The sequence below is a fragment of the Grammomys surdaster genome, unplaced genomic scaffold (assembly GCF_004785775.1).
Source record: "Grammomys surdaster isolate TR1022 unplaced genomic scaffold, NIH_TR_1.0 62, whole genome shotgun sequence".
In the NCBI taxonomy this organism is placed as follows: Eukaryota; Metazoa; Chordata; class Mammalia; order Rodentia; family Muridae; genus Grammomys; species Grammomys surdaster.
The window spans coordinates 6815903-6838231 of record NW_021604564.1 but is presented as its reverse complement, the minus strand read 5'-3'; the positions used below and the strand labels follow the sequence as shown (position 1 = coordinate 6838231).

At 42.5% G+C, this 22329-nt stretch overlaps 1 pseudogene; it reads right to left on the bottom strand.

Moving 5' to 3' along the window:
• Nucleotides 1–20997, bottom strand: part of LOC114614308 — a 122759-nt pseudogene extending 101762 nt beyond the window's left edge.
• Nucleotides 20998–22329: the final 1332 nt, after the last annotated feature.

Below are 22329 nucleotides of genomic sequence, written 5' to 3'. Positions count from 1 at the left end.
CACCCCTCCAAAAACATTTTTCTCCCTAAACTTTATCTTTTACCCTAAAAATCCAAGGGGTTCTCTCAGAATCTGCATGCAGGAAAACTCCAAAACTGTTACCCATAGGTGCTGTGGCCCCACCCTCAGAGACTGTTTCAACTGCTTCAACTGCTGTACATTCCTACCCGAAGATTTCCAACAACCTGAGCAGCAGTGAAACAAGCAGCTCTTCCTAGACTTAGGACATTCCAGCTTTTTTGCTCACACTTCAAAACTGCACCTCAATGTAGCAGGAAGCAGTCAGACGATTATACTACCCTCATTCATTTATAATCAATAAAATGCTGATTTCAAACACCAGGATAAAAGGACTGAGGTGCATACCAAAGCAGACCTGGCCTCCAGGATCTCTAGCATCCCTCAGTCCCTACCTGGCACACCCTGCCCCAACCCTTAATTTTCCAGTTCTACTTTCCCACCAGAGCCTCCTCCCTACATAATCCAGACATTTTGGTCTGTCTCTCTTCCTCCTCCTCCTCCTCCTCCTCCTCCTCCTCCTCCTCCTCCTTCTCCTCCCCTCTTCCTCCTCCTCCTCCTCCTCCTCTTTCTCTTCCTCTTCTTTTCCTCTTCCTCTCCTTTTCCTCCTCTTCCTCCTCCCTCCTCCTCTTTTCGCTCTACATGCAGACTCCTTTCTCTCTTTCTCTCTCCCATTTACAACTCCTTTCTCCATGGTGACTTCCCTGGCCTTGGTCCTTGGGACCAGTGAACTCACCCACCCAAGAACATCTTCCAAATAAACCTGCCTTTAGTACAATCTAATCTGGCTTAACTTGGTTTATTCACTGTTGGCAAAGAAATAACCTTGTTTTCTCTCTTATATGGAATGAATCCTACATGTGTCACTCAGTCCAAACCCTCTGAGCATTAGTGATAGCTACCAACTCCAAACTTTTCCCCTAACATGCCCCCATGGGGATGGCTCTGGAAATGCTCTTCATACTCAGGACTACAATAGACAGTCTTTGTCCACTGCAATTGTACAACTTGCATACTTCGAACAAGGTTTATAAATTCTGTGTTCTCATCTTCTCCTCCAACTCAGGACTGAAACAGAACCTCCAGGGGCAGGGCTATGCCTTACCCCAGGTTTGTTGGGGACTCCCAGGCTGCTAGATAAGGCGTGCCAACCCTGAGCTAAAGCAAAAATTGGCCAAAAACATACTATGGAAATAATTTAAGCTAAATGTTTTCGTTCACAACTACCCTGCAGAGTTTCCATTTCAGCTTTACTATTAACTACAAAAGAACCCAGTAGATGACAGACACAATATACACATATATATGCAAATGAGTATGGCTGTGTCCAATAAAGCTTTACTCATAACAGATGATGGTGACTATAGTTCACTGACCTCTAAGGCAGGTAATTATTTAGCTTGGTAAAAATGAACAGTGTCAGAAAGGTTACCCTGCACTTGGTGTGTGCTTGTGGAACAAACTAATCAATAAAAGAACCCACTGAAGTGCTCTTGTAGCATAGCACTTTAAAAGAGAAGGTCACACTGTGATATTACAGGAGGCTCTTGAGTAAAGTCACCCTAGCAGGTGGAAATTATTTTCTAAAATTAATTATTTTATCTATTCGCTTTACATCCCAATATTAGCTCCCCCTCTCCTCTTAGTACCCCTTCGCACATTCACACAGATCCTCTCTCCATTCCCCACTCCCCTTCTACTCTGAGAAGGAGGAGTCTACCCTGAGTCATCATGCCCCCCAACATCAAGTGACTGCTGGACTAGGTGCATCCTCTCCCTCTGAGGCCAAATAAGGTGGCCCAGCTAGGGGAACTGGATATGTGGAAATACTTGGTGGTCTGGATAAACAGATAATGGAAAGCATGGGACTCCCTTCTGAATTCAAATGTAGTCTGCACATTTTTTTGCGTTTCTGTCTACAGGTTGAGGAATAATTTGTGAATGTTTGAAAACTTATAGAATAAATGCTGTTTCTGCAGGAGAAGAACCAGGAGTCAGCCACACTGAGATTGCATTGAGTCCCAAGCTCAATCTTAAGTTACAAACCTCTTAAAATATGGCACTTTTCCTCTCAACTGAACTGTCCCTCTGCTCTCCCAGTTTACTGGGCTGGCTGAGTGAGATTGATTGCACTTTGTTGGCAGGATCAAAGGACATGTAAAGTCCCTGAGAGGAAGCAGCTGATCTTCTGAGTCCTGCTAAAGAGCCTCAGAATTTTCAGAGAAATATAAACTTCCTGAAGGCCCCATGAAATCTTGAGCTTATAGCTTTTATATTACTTTTTCTATCATTCATTTGGTTTGTATTCTTTTTCTGACCCAGCCGGCAGGTCCTAGTTATTCGTGGGGGCGAGGAGGACCGCAACCTGAAAGAAGAACGGGCGAGAGAGGGAATGGACTCAAGCAAACAGTTGCTTGTCAAGAGTCATGTATTTGAACATGAAATGCTTTTTTATAGCATGCTTTACAAGGGGAGGGGGTAAGAGGGGCCAGGTGATGGAAAAGTACAGAATTTTCTCGGCCTGTGCCTTGAAACATGTCATGGTCTATACGGTACACTGCCTTGAATTATGATCTACCTGCTATTCTTCAGAAGATATAGTACACTGCTTGAGTTATGGTCTCCCTGCTATACACTGCTTGCCAAGCAGGATCTTGTGGTTTCCAAGCTACAGGGGACATTATGCAGGTGGAGAAAGGTAGGGGGTGAGGGTAAGGGTGAGGGTCCTGGCTTCTGGCATCTCCCCCTTCTCTGTTTAGTAGAGAAGGCGTCTTATGATCAATCCCAACTATTTGAATTTTGAATTTGGAAGTCAAATTATGGGGGGTCTTAGACAAGTTCACAACCCCAAAACATGGATGTGAGATGAGTCACATCGATGGTCCAAGGGTTTAGGCTGTCGATGATGGGCAACATCAAGGGACCTCGAGGTGAGTGAAAGGAGGGTGAGAGCCCTGTCTTAGGCCATGTAGGCTGCACCCACTCCCAGCATCACGCACTCCTTTTCGGCTCCATTGGGTGGGCTCCTGGGAAGTGGACCTACAATAATCCTGTCATTGGGCTAACTCACAGCCATCCTAGTCCCTTGTAAATGTTCACGTTACCAGCCATTTGTCAGTTTGGGGTGTAATATTGTCATAAAGGAAGGCTCCCCAATGTTAGTGGCCACATCAAGGGCGGCCTTGGTTTAGGAAAAAGCCAATTTTTCTTGGGTGATCAAGAGGCCAGGCTCTCTAGCGAGAGAAATGAGGGCAAAGCCAGGCATACCAGGAACCCTTCTGGAGGGCGTGGAAGTCTAGGGGTTGACCGTAGTGGGAGGCAGGGGAGCTGGCAGCTGTGTCAATCTCCTGCGGAGTCACTTCTGGATCTTCTTCAATTTTCAGCTGATGGTAATGAACTTCAACCGTCTTCTTGATGGCAGAATCAACTTGGTTCTTAACAAAACTTGTAAGACAATTAAAGGCCCAGGGGCCAAACGAGAGAAGCAAAAGAATGCCAACAAAGGGTCCTAATATACTAGGCAACAGGGTGGTAAGCCAAGGAGAGGTAGAGAACCAGTTTTGATACCATGACTCTCGTTGTTCTCTGGCTCTTTTTCTTTCTTCTAAACTCCTTTTGACCTTGTCCAGGCTATTTTGGACAAGGCCTGTCTTATCAGAGTAAAAGCAACATTCTTCTCTGAGGGCCATGCAGAGACCCCCTTCCTTAAGGAAGACAAGGTTAAGTCCTCTCCTGTTCTGTAACACCACCTCAGAAAGGGAAGCCACAGAGTCCTTAAGATCTTGTATTCCTTCCCTCAAATTATTTAAATCTTTATCAATGAGGGATTGGAGGTGAGCATAGTGATTATTGGAAGTCACCAAGGAAGCTATACCCGTGCCTGCACCAATGGCACTAATTCCTAATATAACAGACAAGGTGAGGGCAGTCAGGGGTTCTCTCTTGGTTCTTAAAGAAGATCCTTGATCTATAATATTAAGGAAGGACTCTGGATCATGTATAAAAAAATGTGGAAGAATGGTAACAATTACACAGTAATCTTTAAAATGTAAAAAACTGGAATTAAATATATAAGGAGTCAAACCAAAAACACAGGCAAAATATGTACCATTAGATGCCAGAGTATATAAAAAGGTATCATTAAGGATCATTGTCTGATTACAGACCAGAATCAAGTCCCTATGGGGGAGCATGAAGGGTCCCAAAAGACAAAGGCCTATTCCTGAAATGGAGCTACGAGTAAGACCTCCTTCAGGCGAACGAGTCCCAAGGAGTCTATTGCCATCATTGGTAAAAGTGGGAGGGGAGAGGATAGCTATCCCCTCATAGAAGGGAGGAATAGGTGAAAAACAAATCCAGCATTGTTGATAATTAGGTTCACTGGTATTATGGATAGCCTCGAGAGAAGCATTTACCAAGGAAATAATAAGGTCAGCAGAACTAAGAGCAGCAGCAATCAGCCCAATCTGCCTGTCAAGAAAGGAACTGTCCCCAAGTCAGAACGGACTGGGCTACAGTAAGCCATTCATTAGGAGTTAAATACCCGCCCCCGCCGAGACTCTCAAGAAGGGACAGAGTAAAGGGGGCGTTAGGGCCATAATTCCTAACAGCAAAGTTCAGCTTTTCAAGTTGTTTAAAATGGAGTTTTTTGAAAACTGTGGGATCACTTGTAGAATCATCCTGATCACTTTCATTTTCAATGTCTGAATTGGGCTCATTCTCAGAAGAATCAGCCTCAGTCTCGGACTGAAGTTGGGGGGGGGAGTGTCCGAGAGGGCTTGCAGGAGGGACGAGAAGAAGAAGCAGGAGCAAGACGAGAAGGTGGGGTTACGGCAGGCGCAGAGGAGGGGGAGGGCCGCCGGGCTCCACCCGACCATGTAGCAGGGGGAAGCGGTGGGGATTGTTGAGACTCTAAATCAGAAACTGCGGCTGCAGGTGTCTGTGAAGAAGGAACCTGGGATTGGGTTACAGGAAAGGCTAAATGCAGGGAATCTTGTGAGGGAACAGAGGAAGAACAAAGGACCGAAAGATGCGAAATTTGTTTTTGAAGGTGGAGAATGTCCGTCAATTCACGAACTTGAAAAGAGAGGCGATCTCACATATCAGAAAGAAAATTAGGCAAAGTGGCAGGGAAAGTTGAAAAGGCAAGCGTAGAAGAAGGAGCAGAAGGTGCTGTAGGAGGAGACCAGTCAGGGCTGTATTTTTCAAGGATGATAGCATCACCGGATTCCAGAGGCTCTGGCTCAGAGAGAGCAGCCGGGGGAGTCTGTCGAGAGAGTGGCAGAGAAGAAGAAAAATAATGCTTAGCAGCAGGACAGGGGGAAGCATCCTTTTGCAATACAGGATTGCAAAAGTGAGTGGGGGAGGGAGTCTGTAAGTCAGAAACTGTGGAAGAATTATAAGATGGAGGCTGAGAGACCAGTGGAGAGGAATCAGGAGAAGATAAATCTGGACAGAGGTGAGGCGGATCAGAAGGAGGGGGAACCTGTTCAGGGGGAATATCTACGAGAGTAAAATAAACAGAAGCCTGAGACGAAGGCCTAGAGGGCTGACGAGATGGGCAGGTAGAATTAAGCCGAGATTGTGACAAGCAAAATTCAGCGACAGAGAAAAGTTGTCTCTTCCCTGTATCTTTATCTGCATCCTCAATAATATCTCTAATAATGTCCCAAAGGGAAAAAATTGTTGCAGAAACAGTTGCATCACCCTCAGTTTTAATTTTCTCATTTAATTCACGACCTACCTTCTGCCATTTCTTGGGATGAATGGTAGGACCATCAATCATAAACCAAGGACACTTCTCATCAATAAAGATAAAAAAACTTGTAAGATCCTTTTTCTTAACCCTTATTCCTCTCTCTCTGAGTGCATGTTTGAGGTCCTGTATGAAGGACGCCTCCTTAGACAATGAATGGCCCATTCTTATGGGACGGAATGAAAATGAAACTTACCCGAGGATGACAGGTCGCGGGCGACAATCGCTGTCTCACTCAAACTTGATGTCGCGGCCACTTCTCAATGAGGGTCCGTCCGGAGGGATCTGTGCCTCGAGCTCCACGTCTGGGCGCCACTTGACCCGACCGGCGGGTCCTAGTTATTCGTGGGGTCGAGCAGGACCGCAACCTGAAAGAAGAACGGGCGAGAGAGGGAATGGACTCAAACAAACAGTTGCTTGTCAAGAATCATGTATTTGAACATGAAATGCTTTTTTATAGCATGCTTTACAAGGGGAGGGGGTAAGAGGGGCCAGGTGATGGAAAAGTACAGAATTTTCTCGGCCTGTGCCTTGAAACATGTCATGGTCTATACGGTACACTGCCTTGAATTATGATCTACCTGCTATTCTTCAGAAGATATAGTACACTGCTTGAGCTATGGTCTCCCTGCTATACACTGCTTGCCAAGCAGGATCTTGTGGTTGCCAAGCTGCAGGGGACATTAAGCAGGTGGAGAAAGGTAGGGGGTGTGGGTAAGGGTGAGGGTCCTGGCTTGTGGCATTTTTCTATCAGAAAGCCTTTAATTTTCATCTTGAAAGTTTTGGCCAGCCATGCTAGTACTGAATGACCATCTTTTGATACTCAGTCAGACTGGAACCCTTCAAGGATGAGTTGACATTCAGGACTGGTACATGTCGTCTGAGGGTGTGGAAAGGCTGTTAGCTGGCTTGCATTTTGCAGGAGAGGAAAGTTTACCTAAGATATTCAATGCATTGTTTTAACTAAGAAATAGCAGAGTGTCTTAGTAAGCAATTCATCTTAGGAATCAGTGTCCAATCATTTGATGTAGACAGAAAGGTGAGTAACCATTGTTTTTTAAAAGCTGGTATCTACCTGTTATACTTGAGGGCACAGGGCAGAATGAATGGCTCAGTTTTAAAATAGTAGTAGTGGCTAGTTTCTGGATTATTTTTCTAGCCATTTCTAGAACTTGAATGAAATATTTCAATTTGTCCAAGAAGCATGGTATGGTTAGAGAGCATCAAAACTAGAAAACAACACATATACTTTCATAGGCAAAAAGGAGATACATAAACTATACTTTTGGAGTTGGAGAGATGATTCTATGGGAAAAAGTAGTTTCTGGGCAAGTATGAAAATCTGAGATTGAATCCTCAGAACCCATATAAAAGTCAAATATCACTCAAGTATCAAAAATCCCAAAATTCCTTTGAGTATTTCAGAAGTGGAGACAAGAAAATTCCAGGAAGGTAGAGGGCAAGCTAGTCTGGCATGTGTAGAGGAACAATAAGGATACACTTTCTCAAGGAAGGTAGAAGGTGAGAACTGACACCAGAAATTGACACCAGCCATAACATGTTTGTGTTTACATTACCATGCAGTTGCTTGGCCTGATGTTGGTTGTATTCTAATGGTAATTTGGGCTCCCCAAACTGATTGCTCCAGAGAGAAGAAAATCCACACAGCGATACTAGCTAAGTGATCCTGCCCCAGTTAATTGTGTTTGGTAAATAAAGATGCTAAAAGCTAATAACTGGACAGAATGGACATAGGTAGGTAAGTTTTCCAGGCTTGGGCTTGGGGTTGGAAAAGAAGGAAGAGAATGTGAGGAGAGGAGAAAGGAGAGCCACCATAGGTTAAGCATCAAGAGAACGTGGCCCTGAGGGCTGCCCATTTGGGGTTAGGAGCAGCCCTGCTATTTTACAGGCCAAGATGACTTGACAAATGAAGCACTTCAGAGATACTATGTGTACTCAATGTGTAACTTGACTTCATGGACTATTTAAAAACCAACTGTTCATTTAGGGCTGGAGATTGACACCATGAAAATGTTGCTGGTGAACAGACTTTCTCAAGGTTCAGTGAGAGATACTGTCTCATAGGAATAAAGTAGAGCTTGATAGAGCAGGACACTGATGTTCATTTTTAGTCTGTGCATGTGTGTAGACATACACCTACAATTCATGTGTGTATATATGACATACATATACTATATAAAGACATACACACAAGCCTTATTTATTAAATTATAAATTGTGAAGCATATACAAATAAACAGTGAAAAACATTTATTTCCTGCTCTATGGAAACATAATGTTTAATGGGAGACTTCACTGTGTTACATGTGAAGATTCTGTTCTTTGTATTATTTAAGGTGTGAAAGAAGACTTTTTTGTTGTTGTTAGCTTCCATCTGGCAGTATTAACATGAATGCTGCCTTTGAGCAGTTCTGATTTCTGCTGGGTGTATTAATGGTGTGCTAATACAATTCTCCTTTAATCTTTTCAGGAGAGAGTTTTATCAATTTCTTAATTGACTTACAATTTCCTTCAAAATGAGGACTAATAAACACACACACACACACACACACACACACACACACATTAATGTCTTTTATATCAAATAGAAAACTCCATTATTCAAAAGAAAAATTTGGCTTAAACTTTGGCAACATATTCTGTTCCATCTTGCTTTTTATTATTATTTTGCATTGAATATTGTAATTTTGGCCATAGGTAAAAAAAAATATTATAACTGCAAATCCTCACTGAGAAGTGTTTTTGTCTTGGTGAACTTATTGATTTTACTTTTAATTACGTGTATGAATGTGTTTGTAAGCATGTGTGTGGCTACCAGTGGTGTTGGATCTTCTGGAACTGGAGTTACAGGTGGTTGTGAGCCACCTGATAAGAGTGGATTTAACTTGGATTTAATAAAAATGAAGTACATGCAATTAACCATTTAGTTACCTCTTCAGCCTTGAGCTTATAGCTTTGATATTACTTTTTCTATCATTCATTTGGTTTGTATTCTTTTTCTGTCAGAAAACCTTTAATTTTCATCTTCAAAGTTTTGGCCAGCCATGCTAATACTGAATGACCATCTTTTGATATTCAGTCAGACTGGAACCCTTCGAGGATGAGTTGGTATTCAGGACTGGTACATGCATTTAATGGGCACATTGTTACACCTAAATAACAGCAGGGGCCTTCTCAATTTCTTAGTGACAATGTTGTCAACTAGGACAATTATAGGAGATGCAGATATCAAAAAGTTTACCCAAAGACCAGAAAAAGACTTCAGATATTCTCTTTAGACATTCTCTTGAGAAAGAGTCTCTCACTGAACCTGGAGCTAGGCTGGTAACTTGTAAGTTCCAGAGATCCTTCTGTCCCTTCACCCCTACACAGCACCAGCGTTTCAGTGAATCTGGAATCATGCCTAGAACTCATAACTGATGCTGTCAAAGTGTTTTATGATGATGCCAATATTATTGGAATATGCAGTTTGATTTGGTTGTGGATTAGTAGCTGCATTAAGCTATGCCTACTTCTATCTTGTGTTATCAGGTCATAATAGAACTCTGTTGAGAGCAAAGCAGTGTTTTACTAGAACTACCCTCTCTACCACTGCCTCAGCTTATATTGTATGTTCATAGGCTTAGCTATAACACTCATCATTCTTTACCTGCTGTGTAACCTGTAGTCTAATCCCCTCTTGTATTGGTCTCAGAATACCTGTATGAACCACATGCCCACATCAACTGGTAACCATAGGCTTGATAATCTGATGAGGACACTTTCTCAATTGAGATTCTCTCAGCTTCCAGATGACCCTCGCTTGTATCAAGGTAACCAAACCCCTATCCAGCACACAAATAAAACATAGTGATAGGATTTCAAGATACTTGGAATTTAGACAAACTTGGGTATTTCCATGGTGAGTATTTATGAATATGGTGAAAGAGAAGCCAGAATATAGCAGGGACTAGAGTGATCAACCCCACTGTAGCTCTGTGAGGGAGATGTGAAGTCAACCTAATAAAGGAAAAAGTGGGATGGAGATCCAGGTGCCACAGGCTCCTGCAATTCCTCCAAGAGTCCTGATCTGCTGTACACAGCATTAGAACTAAGATGGCTCCCACATCACCGATGAGACAGCAAAAAGGAACTAAGGCCAGTGCGGTGGTTGCTGTCCCCTGTCTTCATGAAAGTCCGAACAGGTGATGATGATGCTCAACTGACTGTTCAGTCAGCCCAGTTCAGTCTCTTTCCTCTACTTCCCAAGCACTGGGAATTGGCTGCCACACCAAGGTTGAATTCTGGTCCTCAGGCTTACATGGCAAGTACTTTACTAACTAAGCCCCACCCTCCCGATCTGAGTTACCTTATCAGTCACTGCTTTCATTGGGGCAAACAGCTTATTCACTGGGCAATAAACTCAGATCTGCACCCTGATGTTGGTCTTCTGAGTCTAATATCCTGGGATTCATCGTGTGACTCCATTGCCTCTCGTTCCCATCCTTGGTCCTGTACCCACAGAACTAGGAACTGTTGGGGAGATAAAGATAGAAGAGCCCATTAGTGTCCTTGCTCTCTTTGTTTCTTACTTTGCTCTGAACTTCATCATCAACTTCTTTCTGTATCTCTACTAATGGAATTAGGATACTCAGGTCACTCAAGATCTCCTGATCTTCTCCTTAGAATAAGAAGCCAGTGACAATGTGATGAAATAAATTTAGGTATGTTAAAATAAGTCCACCTTGAATAAACTTCTTGTCTTCAGGAATTAGAAGAAAGTCAACACCTAAACTCTTCTGATAGGAGGGCATGGATAGGTGGAGGTGGTGGGCAGATGGTAGAAGACACACTGCAGGGCCCTGTCTTGCCAAGGAGACTAACAAAGTCTTCAGGTTATCCAGAAAATAAAATGTGTTCTTATCTTCTGGCATCCTGTTGCTTAGTGTTGTAATAGATAATTCTGAAAGCACCTTGCCCAAGGGAATATTTGAACATAGCACGGAACTGCTTCTAGTCGAATTTGTCTGCAAACTTCCTCAATAAGGAATTCATATTCATCCAATGAAAGATGATAGAACTGTAGAGCTGCTACCCTGGGCCCTGCCTGGACTAAGGATGCATCAGTGCCATCACAACTAACAATTTAAATTTATTAAAATTAAACAATATAGTAAAATTAAGTTTGTTAGCCTTACAATCTTCTTGTCAGATCCCTGGCAGAAACCTTCAGGTGCTTATGGAGGTCATGTTGGCAGTGCAAATGAGTGAAAAACTCTACTGCAAAGCACTTGTGGAGAGAAACTAGCTGTCACTAGGTTCAAGAGCAAATACAAATTTTCCATCCTGAAAGATACTCTTAAACATAAGATCTGGAACAAATGTGGGATGAAATGTGGTCCCACAAGGGATCTTGGGTATGAGAAAAATAAAAATCTACTTCTGAGGATTAAGAGTTTGGATGTTTGAGCCTGTAAAATGTAAGGCTGTCCTCATTTCATTTATTGAGATTAACAGTCTAAAATCAACTCTACGCTCTGTTACATCTCTCTGAGAATCTGTCTCCTTAGTCAGGAGGGTCTGGGAGTTGACCTATTGGCCAATCAGGGTATGTCCTCATTAAAGCAATGGAGGCTTGTTGTTGTTCTAGTTGGGCTTTCACATTTGTGTTAAAAATGCTAACTCCCTCTAGTCCATGGAATGTGACTGCATCCAAAGAAGACAGCGGGAGCCAGGTGCTTATTTCATTCAAATAATTTGAACACAGAAGCCAAATGCTGATGCTCTGAGTCTGGCTGAGTGAGCCAAACCTACCAACTGAAGGGAATAAAGAATCCCACAGCAGCTGGGATAAGCCAGGATTCTCACAGTGATGGTGTATGCAAAAAGCAGTGGAAGAAATACAAGCCAGCCAGTCAGGCTCCCCCCCACCCCCCACAGTGGAGAAAACAGCTCTCTTTGTGTTCAGAGTCTCCTTTCTCCCAGAGCCTCTGATATGATAATATCTTAATGAGCCATAATGGGGGTGGGGGAAGGAGGCAAGCCTCACAGAATCAAAGCCAGTCTTCCCCCTAGATAATGGAGTTCTTTTCTTCTTTGGCCAACCTTTTTTGACAGTCTCATTCTGAGTTTGTTCCCAGGAGGCTCCTCAGTTCCTGAAGCAGTCTCCTGGCAGACCCACCCTGCCAGGCAGCCAGAATCATATGAGTACCAGTAGCAAGCAATACAGCTGGATACTTGCTAGAACAGGAGTCACTGTAGCCTACCATGTATCAGGATCTTTCAGGGCTTTGCTTCATTGATTCCACAGAATAAACCAACAAGAGATTACCTGCTACATCCATTGGACCAAGAATTGATCTTGGATTCTGAGAAATTAAACTTTGATTAAAGGCTGGAAACACAGCTTAGCTGATAAAGTACTTGGCTTTTGAGCACAGGGTTCTGAACTTGACCGCCAAACCCATATTAAAAGCTAGGTATGGTGATGCATACTTGTAATCCTTATGTTAATGAAGCAGAGGTGGGTGAGTACTTGATTTATTGACCAGCCAGTTTAGTCAAATTGGACAGCTGTGGCCCAGTAATAAGACTTTGTCTACAAAATAAAGTGGACAGTTCTTGAGGAAAGACATCAGATGTTGACTTCTGGCATCTATACAAATGTGCACATGCAGTCACAAATATGTACACTTATTCTCACATAAACATGAACATACCTGTTGGACACACAGGCATACACACAAACACATTTGCTTGAATCCTTGAGGCATACTTGATGAAGAATCTCAATTCAGATAGCCATAATATTGAATCTCTGATATTGCTGTAACTATACTGAATTCTCAATCCAGTAGAACAGTCTTTGAAACTGAAGATCTGTTTCCTTCTGCTGTAGGATTTTGTGGTTGAAAGAATCATGAGTGGTAAGGAATGAGAGATAGAGTTTAGCTTGTTGATATTGACAAGATCCTGGAGACTGGCTTTCTACCTTGTTGTTTTAGTCATAAAACATTCTCTATAAATTGCTTAGAATTACAAATTTAGGGGTTAGAGAAACAGTTTAGTGGTTAAGAGTCCTGGCTGTTCTTTCAGAGAAGCCAAGCTCAGTACCCATCACCACATTAGGAAGTTCCAGTGACCTATAACTCATGTCTTGGGATCTGATACCTTTTGTCTTCTGTGGGCACTTGTGCACATATCCAAACACATACACAACATTTAAAAATTTAGAAAATTTTACACTAAAAGAAATGAGCAGAGGTAATTCACATGGGAACCAGCTTTATGTTTTTCCCTTGGGTGTGTGTTTTTGAAAAGATGGGATGTATGGAATTTCCTGGGACTGACTTAAATTTATGCAAATAAAATCCACAATGATCGATGGAGTCCAAGACCTTGTTGGGGGAGTCATATAAAATTTAGTAAAATTCAACAGATGAGAGGCAAATATAAGCACAATGTCTAATTGGGGTAGCTTTAAGAAAATCACTTACTTCATATAAAATCAATAAGAACCAGAGCTGACTGAAAATGGAAGAAATTTTAATTTTTTTCTTTTTTGATTTTAAAATATATTCATTGATTGTATGTATAAGTGCCTGAATAGGTTAGAAGAGAGTGTAGGATGTCACAGACTTGACGTATCAGATGGTTGTGTGTTGCCTGACATGAGGGATAGGAACAAAAATTCTAGTTTTCTAGAAAGAAGATCAATAAGGTGCTTTTTGCCATCTCCTCAGCATGGAAAGTTCTTTCCAAGAAGATTTTCTGAAGTTGGATTATTGTCTATGAATATTGGAACCTTTGTGCCTCCGGCGGCTGTTCTGCATGCTTCTACTGGTGGAAGTGGGATTATCTAGGCAAATGACATCAACCTAGAAAACTACAGCAGAGGACAAAGTTAGAGCTAAATGTTCAGAAGAAATTCATAGGCTTATAAGAGTCTTTGTTTATGGACTGTATGTTTTGGACACCTAGATTTCAAGCAATATTCAATGGGTACTGGTAACTCCATAAACTTTTAATAGACTCAAAAGAAAATGCAAAATAAATTGATAGCTCAAAATTTCTGATTTTCTTCAGGTATTCTTCTCTTACTCTATATACTTTGGTTAGATCAGGAGTATAGTCATGAGACTATGTTACTCTATTCTTATTGCTATTTGTTGCCTTTTGGAAAGAATTCTTCTAGATCCCTACTACTCAACTGTTTTTAAGTTTATTGAATTCATAGCTTGAACTTAGGAACATTACTTAAGTACCTCAGGCTATACACTGACCTGGCTTAGCAGACCCCTTTTCATGATTATTCAAGTCAACTTTATAAAAGAATGAAAAAAACCACAAAAGATTATGAAGAGAAATAAAGAAATGAAACACATTCTAAGTCTTCCATGAAAGAGAAGGTTAACTTTAAAGGTATTAAATAGCTGTGGTTGATCTGAAAGGAGGCTAATACAGACTTTTTTCCAATGAGATTTACTAAAATGAAAAGACCAGAAGGCCATGATGGGTTTATGATGGGTAATAGGGTATTAGACAAAAGCAATACAATACATGGAAGGATAACCATGACGAGAAGGAGCAGGTTTTTCCTCTTTTAAAACCTGGAGAGGAACTTCATCAAGAGTGAGAATAAGAGAAAGAGAGGGGTGGGGTGGGAAGGGGAAGTAGAAGGGGCTCTAGCTGCTTACCACATCTCACACCTGGTTACCAGGGCTTCGATGACAGCAGAAGAGGTGCAGCAGTGTGCCCTGCCCCTGCCCTAGCTTCCCCTCTGGAGACCTGTAACATTTTGAATCTTCCAGCCAGTTCAGAGCCCCAAGGGACCTTTCTTTCCAGCTGGGCCAAGGGTCCTCCTTATATTGCTCTTTGCCTTCACTGAATGGCCCTTTGCCTGTGCTCTGATATGAAGACCAACAATGTTCATCTCATTAGATGCTTAAAAAGCCTTTGACAAAAATCCGACACACTATCATGTTAAAAGTCTTGGGGAGATTATGGATACAAGGCATGCACTTCAACATAGAAAAAGCAATGTACAACAAGCCAATAGTCAACCAACATCAAATTAAATGGAGCAAAACTTAAAGCAATCCCACTAAATTTAGGTACTAGATGAGGTTGCTCACTCTCTCGATACTTATTCAACACAGTACTTGAAGTTCTAGCTAGGGAAATAAGACAACAAAAGGAAATCATGGGAGTACAAATTGGAAAGGAAGAAGTCAAGTTATAACCATTCACAGAAGATATGGTAGTATACAAAAATCTACAAGAGAGTTCCTACAGATGGTAAACAACTTCAGCAAAGTATCTGGACACAAAGCAAAGAGTAGCCCTCCTATATACAAATGATAAATGGGTTGAGAAAAAAATTAGGGAAAAATATTCTTCACAATAGCCACAAATAATGTAAAATATCTTGGTTTAAGTCTAACCAAGCAAGTGATCAGTATGACAAAATTTCAAGTCCCTGAAGAAAGAAATTGAGAAAGATCTCAGTAGATGGGAAGATTTCCCATGCTCATGGATTGGTAGGATTGACATAGTGTAAATGGCCATCTTACCAAAAGCAATCTACAGACTCAATACAATTCCCACTAAAATTCCAACATAATTTTTATAGATGTTGAAAGAGCAATTCTTGACTTCATATGGAAAAACAACAACAACAAAAAAAACAAGGATAGCTAAAATAATTCTGAACAATAAAAGAACTTCTGAAGGAATTATGATCCCTGATCTCAAGCTGTACTACAAAGAAATAGTGACAAAAACTGCATGATATGTATAGAAACAGACAATTTGATTAATGGAATCAAATAAAAAATAAAAAATAAATAATCCCACGCACCTATAAAGACTTGATTTTTGACAAAGAAGGCAAAACTATATTATGGAATAAACAAAACATCTTCAACAATTGGTGCTTGTCTAACTGGATGTTTGCATGAAGAATGCAAATAGATCCACAATCACCACCCTGCACAAAACTGAAGTCCAAGTAAACCAAAGACCTCAACATAAAATTGGATACACTGAATCTAGTAAAAGAGAAAGTGGGAAATACCCTTAACTGCTATGGTATAGGAGACAATTTTCTGAATGGACCACCCATGGCTCAGGCTTTAAGATCGCAATTGATAAATGAAATCTCCTGAAACTGAAAAGCTTCTGTAAAGCCAAGGACACTGTCAATAGGACAACACAGCATTCTACATATTCGGAAAAGATCTTCACCATCCCTATATCTTCTGACAGAAGACTAAGATCCAAAATTTATATAGAATTTAAGAACTTAGACACCAACAACCCAAATAACCCAATCAAAACATGAAGCTAAACAGAAAATTCTCAACAGAGGAATCTTGAATGGATGAGAAGCATTTAAAGAAATGTTCAAAGTCCTTAGCCACCAGGGAAATGCAAGTCAAAACAAATTTGGGATTCTGTCTTACACCAATCATAACGGCTAAGATCAAAAACTCAAGTGACAGCACATGCTGTGGAGGATGTGGAGAAAAGGGAATGCTCTTCCATTGCTGGTGGGAGTGCAAACTCATACACCCACTCTGGAAATCAATCTTGTGGCTTCTCAGAAAATTGGAAATAGCTGAAGACCCAGCTATACTATTTCTGGGGATATACCCAAAAGATGCTCTACCATACCACAAGGATACATGCTCCACTATAATCATAGCAACTTTATTCTTAATAGCTAGAAACTGGAAACAGCTCAGATGTCTGTCAACCAAAGAATAGATACAGAAAATGTGGCTCATTTACACAGTGGAATACTATTCAACTATTAAAAACAAAGACATCATGAACTTTTCAGTCAAATGGATGGAACTTGAGAATATCATCCTGAGTGAGGTAACTCAGCCCCCAAAGCACATGCATGGTATGTATTCACTTATAAGTGAGTATTAGCCATATAATACAGCATACCTTTGGTACACTCCACAAACCTAGAAGCTAAACAGGAAGGAAGGCTCAAGGAATGATGCTTGAATCTCACTTAGACAGGGAAATAAAATAGTCATAGGAAGCAGAGGAATGCAGTTGAGTGGGAGAGGGGAAGGGGATGGAAATGGGGGAGTGTCAAGATCAGGTGTAGGGACAGGCAGGAGAGAAGACCAGTGGGCCAGGAGAATAAATGGAAATCTGCTGCTGCTGGGTGTGGAGGTTGGGGGGAATCTCTGGGAAGTGCCAAAAAGCTGGGATGGGAAGCCTTCCAGGAGTCAGTACAGGTGACTTTAGCTGAGATGCATTGAAATGGGGATATGGAACCTGAAGAGATCACCTCCTATAGCCACGCAGGACCCCCAGTGGAGGGATAAGACACCAACTCACCCATAAAATTTGGACCCAAAAATTGTTCTATCTAAAAGTAATGTAAGGATAAAGATGGTGTAGAGATTGAATGACTGGCCAAGCAATAACTGGTCTAATTTGAGACATATTCCACCAGCAAGTACCTATCCCTGACACAATTAATGTATTCTGTTATGCTTGCAGACAGGAGCCTAGCATAAGTGTCCTCTGAGAAGCTCCACCCAGAAGCTGACAGAAATAGCTGCAGATACTCACTGCTAAACACTGGACGGAGTTCAGGACTCTTCAATGGAAGAGTTGAGAGAAGGATTTCAGAACCTGATAGGGATAAAACTCCACAGGAAGACTAACAGAGTCAACTAACATGAACCCTTACAGGATCTCAGAGACTGAGTGACCTACCAAAGAGCATACATGAATTGGGCCGAGGCCCAGGGCACATATGTAGCAGATGTGCAGCTCAGTCTCCCTGTGTGTCCACCAATAACTGTAGTGGGGGCTAGCCCTAAAGTTGCTGCCTGTCTCTGGAATCCATTTCCCAACAGGCTGGCCTTGTCTGGCCTCAGTGAGAGGGAATGTGCCTCACACTGCAGAAACTTAATGGGAGAAGGGATACCCAGCAGCTCCCTATACTCTCAGAGGACAATGAGTTGTGGATAGGGGGAGGAATTCTGTGAGAGGTGGAGTGGAGCATCAATTGGGATGTAAAAAGAAATGAGTGAGAATAAGAGAATAATACAAGGAGAGAGGGTCAAGAGGAAGGAGAGGGAGAAGGAGGAGGAGGGGAATAGGAGAGGGGAAGGGAGGGCAAAGAGGGATGGAGGGGGGAGGGCGAGATCGAGAGTGAGAAATCATCAGGAGAAAGAAATGGGGTCCAGAGCTGTCTCCCCACTCTGAGGAGTTTCTCCAGACCGAATTTACCCCAAACACCTGAAACATTTGATGTTTTATTGCCTTTTAGGGGTGGTGGGACATTTCACATCACATGATATAGTTAAGCATACCATAGATGACACAGAGTATTTAGTAGCTAGATCCTGGTTAGGATCACAAATTAGGGTCTTCTCTTTGGCCATAGCACAGACAGCTTCTTCTTCATCAGAGAGAGCTATCGGGAGGCATGGACTGATTCAGACAGAGGGATACAGCCTAAAAGTACAGTCTATGCTCTTCAACAAAATGCCACAATTTGACTCCTTACTTTTAATTGCAAATGATATTGAGGATCTGGGTGTCAGAAAGCAATGTACATCTTCATGCTTTCAGAACATTTCTTTACATCACTTCTAGAAGAATTTATATTAAAATCTGAAATATATATAAATAGTCCATACATGTTTTTCTGTGATGTACATTCAATGTACCTCTTCACAAAGCCCGACATTTTTTCTGTAAATAACTCTGACACATATTGTTTAATATATTTCTTTTAATTTTAAATAGATGTAGTATCTAATTATTACTGTATATCTTTATCTATAAACCCTGTACATTTATATTTATTTATTTGTTTATTATTTTTATGGGTAAAAGTGTGTGGGCAGTATGATGGGTCTTTCCTCCATTATTGTACACCTTTATTTGTTTGAGGCACCGAACCTGAAGCCCATCAAGCTTACTAGGCTAGCTAGCCAGTGAACATCATGGATCTTCTTATCTCTGCTGCCCACTGTCTTGAGTTACAGTTCTGTGCCTTCACACTGGGCTTTTTACATGGGTTCTGGGGTCTTCTATGCTTGAGTGTCAGACTCTTCACTGACTGAGCCATCTCAGCTCCTACGAGTGTGTTTAAATGAAGTAGAGGAAAAGCTATGTTAAGCTCTGACAGGTTCTTAGGTGGTGACAACAATTTTTGACCTCTGTATCTCTTGGATAGATTTACATTTATTGCAGAGTTTTGGATTTGTGAGAACAATCCCACCAACTCCTCACCAACTCTTCTTCCTTCACATGTTCTTACGTTGCAGATGAGAAGATTGGGTTGAGCCACTGTAATGAATAACATGTTAATAGCTGGTCTCTCTTATTGCTTAGACTAAAAAAAAAAAAATCCGAACACAGGTGTAAATGTTAAAGTTGGATTCCCAGTGTAGGCTTATGGTGCTCTGGTTCTGCTGTGGTTTTGAACTGAAACATTTTCTGTGTGTGTATTACTGATGCCCCAGCTTAGGGTCTGAATGGAAAGCTTTTTGGATTTAGAGACAGATTAATAATGGCATCTGGAGGATTACAGGAGGACCATGATGGGACTCTATTTTAAAGAGATAAACATATTTTAGTTGTTTTCTGTTTCTGTGGCCCATGGTAGCAAAATCAAAATAGAATTAACTGCCTCTCTTGAAACTGAATTACATAAATGATGTGACTGTGATTTTGAAGGGCTGGAATGAGCAATCACTAACAGATTTCTCATAGGCAACTAAGATCATCTTAATTCATTGAACTAAAACATTCGGATGTGTGTTTTGTCCAAATATGTTACTGAGAGGGCAGAGAGTAAAATAAATTTATTTTATTTCCTCACAGGTTTTCTTGAACTATTTAAGTGAAAATGAAGGCCAGCTGATGAGCTTAAATATTCAAAGCTGAGTTCTATTGGGGTGATGATGGGTTAGCAAGTACAAAGAACATTTGCAAAACTAGCTCTGGTGTATTTTAGGAAGTATTTTTAAAATATGAAGTAGATTAAGCAACAGAGCTTTACAGAGCAACTGGAGAAATAGCTGAATTTAAACTATGTCAAAGTCAATTAAGAAAGAACCACAGAAGGACATGCCCCTGATGTGTTCTCATGGAAAAAAGTACAGCCATGGAAATCCGCACCCTTGGATGGTTAGCCTGGCTCCTTGCTAATTACAAGCTGCCGAAACTTGAAGTCATAAAAGTTTTCTGAGTTCTAGTTTGCTTTATTGTAAATTGAAGATGATTCCAGAGACGTCATAGGCACTTTACAGTTAATAGAGAACATGAATAAAATTCTTTTTTTTTAGTTTACTTTTTAAAGATTTTTTTTTAAACCTTTAATTGATTCTTTGTGAGTTTTACATCATGCACCCTATTCCTGCTCTTCTCATATCCCCTCATATCTACCCTTCACCCTTGCAACCTCCCCAAATAAAACAGATACACACAACAACAACCAAAACATAGAAAACATCTCATCATGGAAGGTGTAGTATGTCACAGTGTGTTCCATAGTATGTCCCTCTGTCCACACATCTTAACTTGCAAATGTTCGTTGCAATGAGTCATTGGTCTGGTTCGAGATCTCTGGCCTCTGTGACACCATTAATATTGGATACTAATGGAGACGCCTTCTGGTTATCCTGTAGTTGCATTGTGTTATAGAGATCCTGCAGCTTAGGAGCAGGAGGACTGGCCCTTATACGAATCTCAACCGTTCAAAGATGATATAGATTTTGCGGTGGGCAAATTCAGAGCACTGGATCTGGGCTCGGGTGGTAGCTGAGCATCGGCTCTCTCTTATCCTCACCAACAGGGAGAATTCTCCAGCACTGCTTTTCGTAGGCCACACAGTGGTGCTCTCAATAGGAGGCAGGGTCTTGTCTCCCGCTCTCCCGCCCTTAGGGCCTGCTCACCAATACCTTAATAGCCAGCTCCACTGTGCTGCTCAGTAAAGGTGCAGGGACCCATTCTCCCAAATACTGCAGCTGCTGAGGAATTATCTCTCTCACTCCATGGGGCGGGATAACTATGCCTTTGCTCTCAGGGCCAGCTCCACTGTGCTGCCTGGGCAGGTGCAGGGCCTGTTCTTGAGAGTGCTGTAGCCAGTGAGGGGGCAGGGCTAACTCTTCCATTTTCTTGACCCTAGGGTTAGTTCTCTGGGCTACTGCAGGTGGGGTCAAGGAGGGTGTCAACATCGCACCCACCGCATCTCATACCAGACTAGTGGCTGGTCCAGCTCGTCTGCTCTCTCACTTTTGGTGCTGGCTCACCTGCCTTCCTTCCCCTCCCCCCAGGGCCAGCTCTACTGTGGTGCCAAGACAAGATGCAGGGCCATCTCTCCTGAATGCTGCAGCCAGTGGAGGTCAAGGCCAGCTCTCCTACTCTCATGACCTTGGGGCAGCTCTTTCTGACTGTTGCAGGTGGTGAGAGGTGGTAGTATGTGTAAGTGTGTGTGTGCGTGTGTGTGTGCATCACTCTAGACATATGCCGCCTCATGGCAGATGAGTGACAGGACCAGCTCTCCCCCGCAACTCTTAGAGCTGACTCACCTGCCCCCTCTACCAGGGCCAACTCTACTGTTCTACTCAGACCATGTGCGGGCCCTGCTCTCCCAAGTGTTGCAGCCAGCCAGGGGCTGGGTCTGCTCTCCTGCTCTCATGGCCCTAGAGCAAGCTTCCCTAACTGCTGCAAGTGGTGAGGGTCAAGGGGTCGTCATCCCAGCACCCACACCATCTCACTACAGACAAGCTCTCATGCTCTCATCCCTGGGGCTGGTTCACCTCTGACCTTATCACGAGGCTCAGCTCTGCTGAGCTGTCTGGTTCAGGTACAGGGCCTGCTCTCCTGAGTGTTGAAGCTTATGTGCATCAGGGATAGCTCTCCCAAGCTCATGACCCATGGGCAGCTTGCCCGACTGACAGAGGTGACAAGGAGTGGTGGAGAGGAATCATCTCTGTGCCTATGCTACCACCTTGCAGCAGACCAGTGGCAGGGGCAGGTCTCTCCCAATCATGCCCTCAAGGCTGGCTCATGTACTACCCACCAGGGCCAAACTTACTGTGCTGCTGCCAGAGCGAAATGGAACCAGCTTTCCAGAGCACCTCATCCAGTGAGTGGTGGCCCAGTGTCCACCACCAACCAGCGACATCCTTAAGCTCTGTAGTGATAATATGAACCACAGACACCCACACCACGGCATAGGCACAGACTCAGACTTCAGCAGCAGCAGCTCTAGCTGGGACCTCACCATGGCCACTGGTGACAGGGCTGTCCATACATAACGCTCTTCCTCTCTAGCCTCGAGTCTCTCTTCTTTTTTTTTTTTGGTTTTTCGAGACAGAGTTTCTCTGTGTAGCCCTGGCTGTCCTGGAACTCACTCTGTAGACCAGGCTGGCCTCGAACTCTCAAACTCAGAAATCCACCTGCCTCTGCCTCCCAAGTGCTGGGATTAAAGGCGTGCGCCACCACCGCCCGGCGAGTCTCTCTTCATACTGCTCAAGCTGCTCCACTTCTTTTTCTCTCCCATC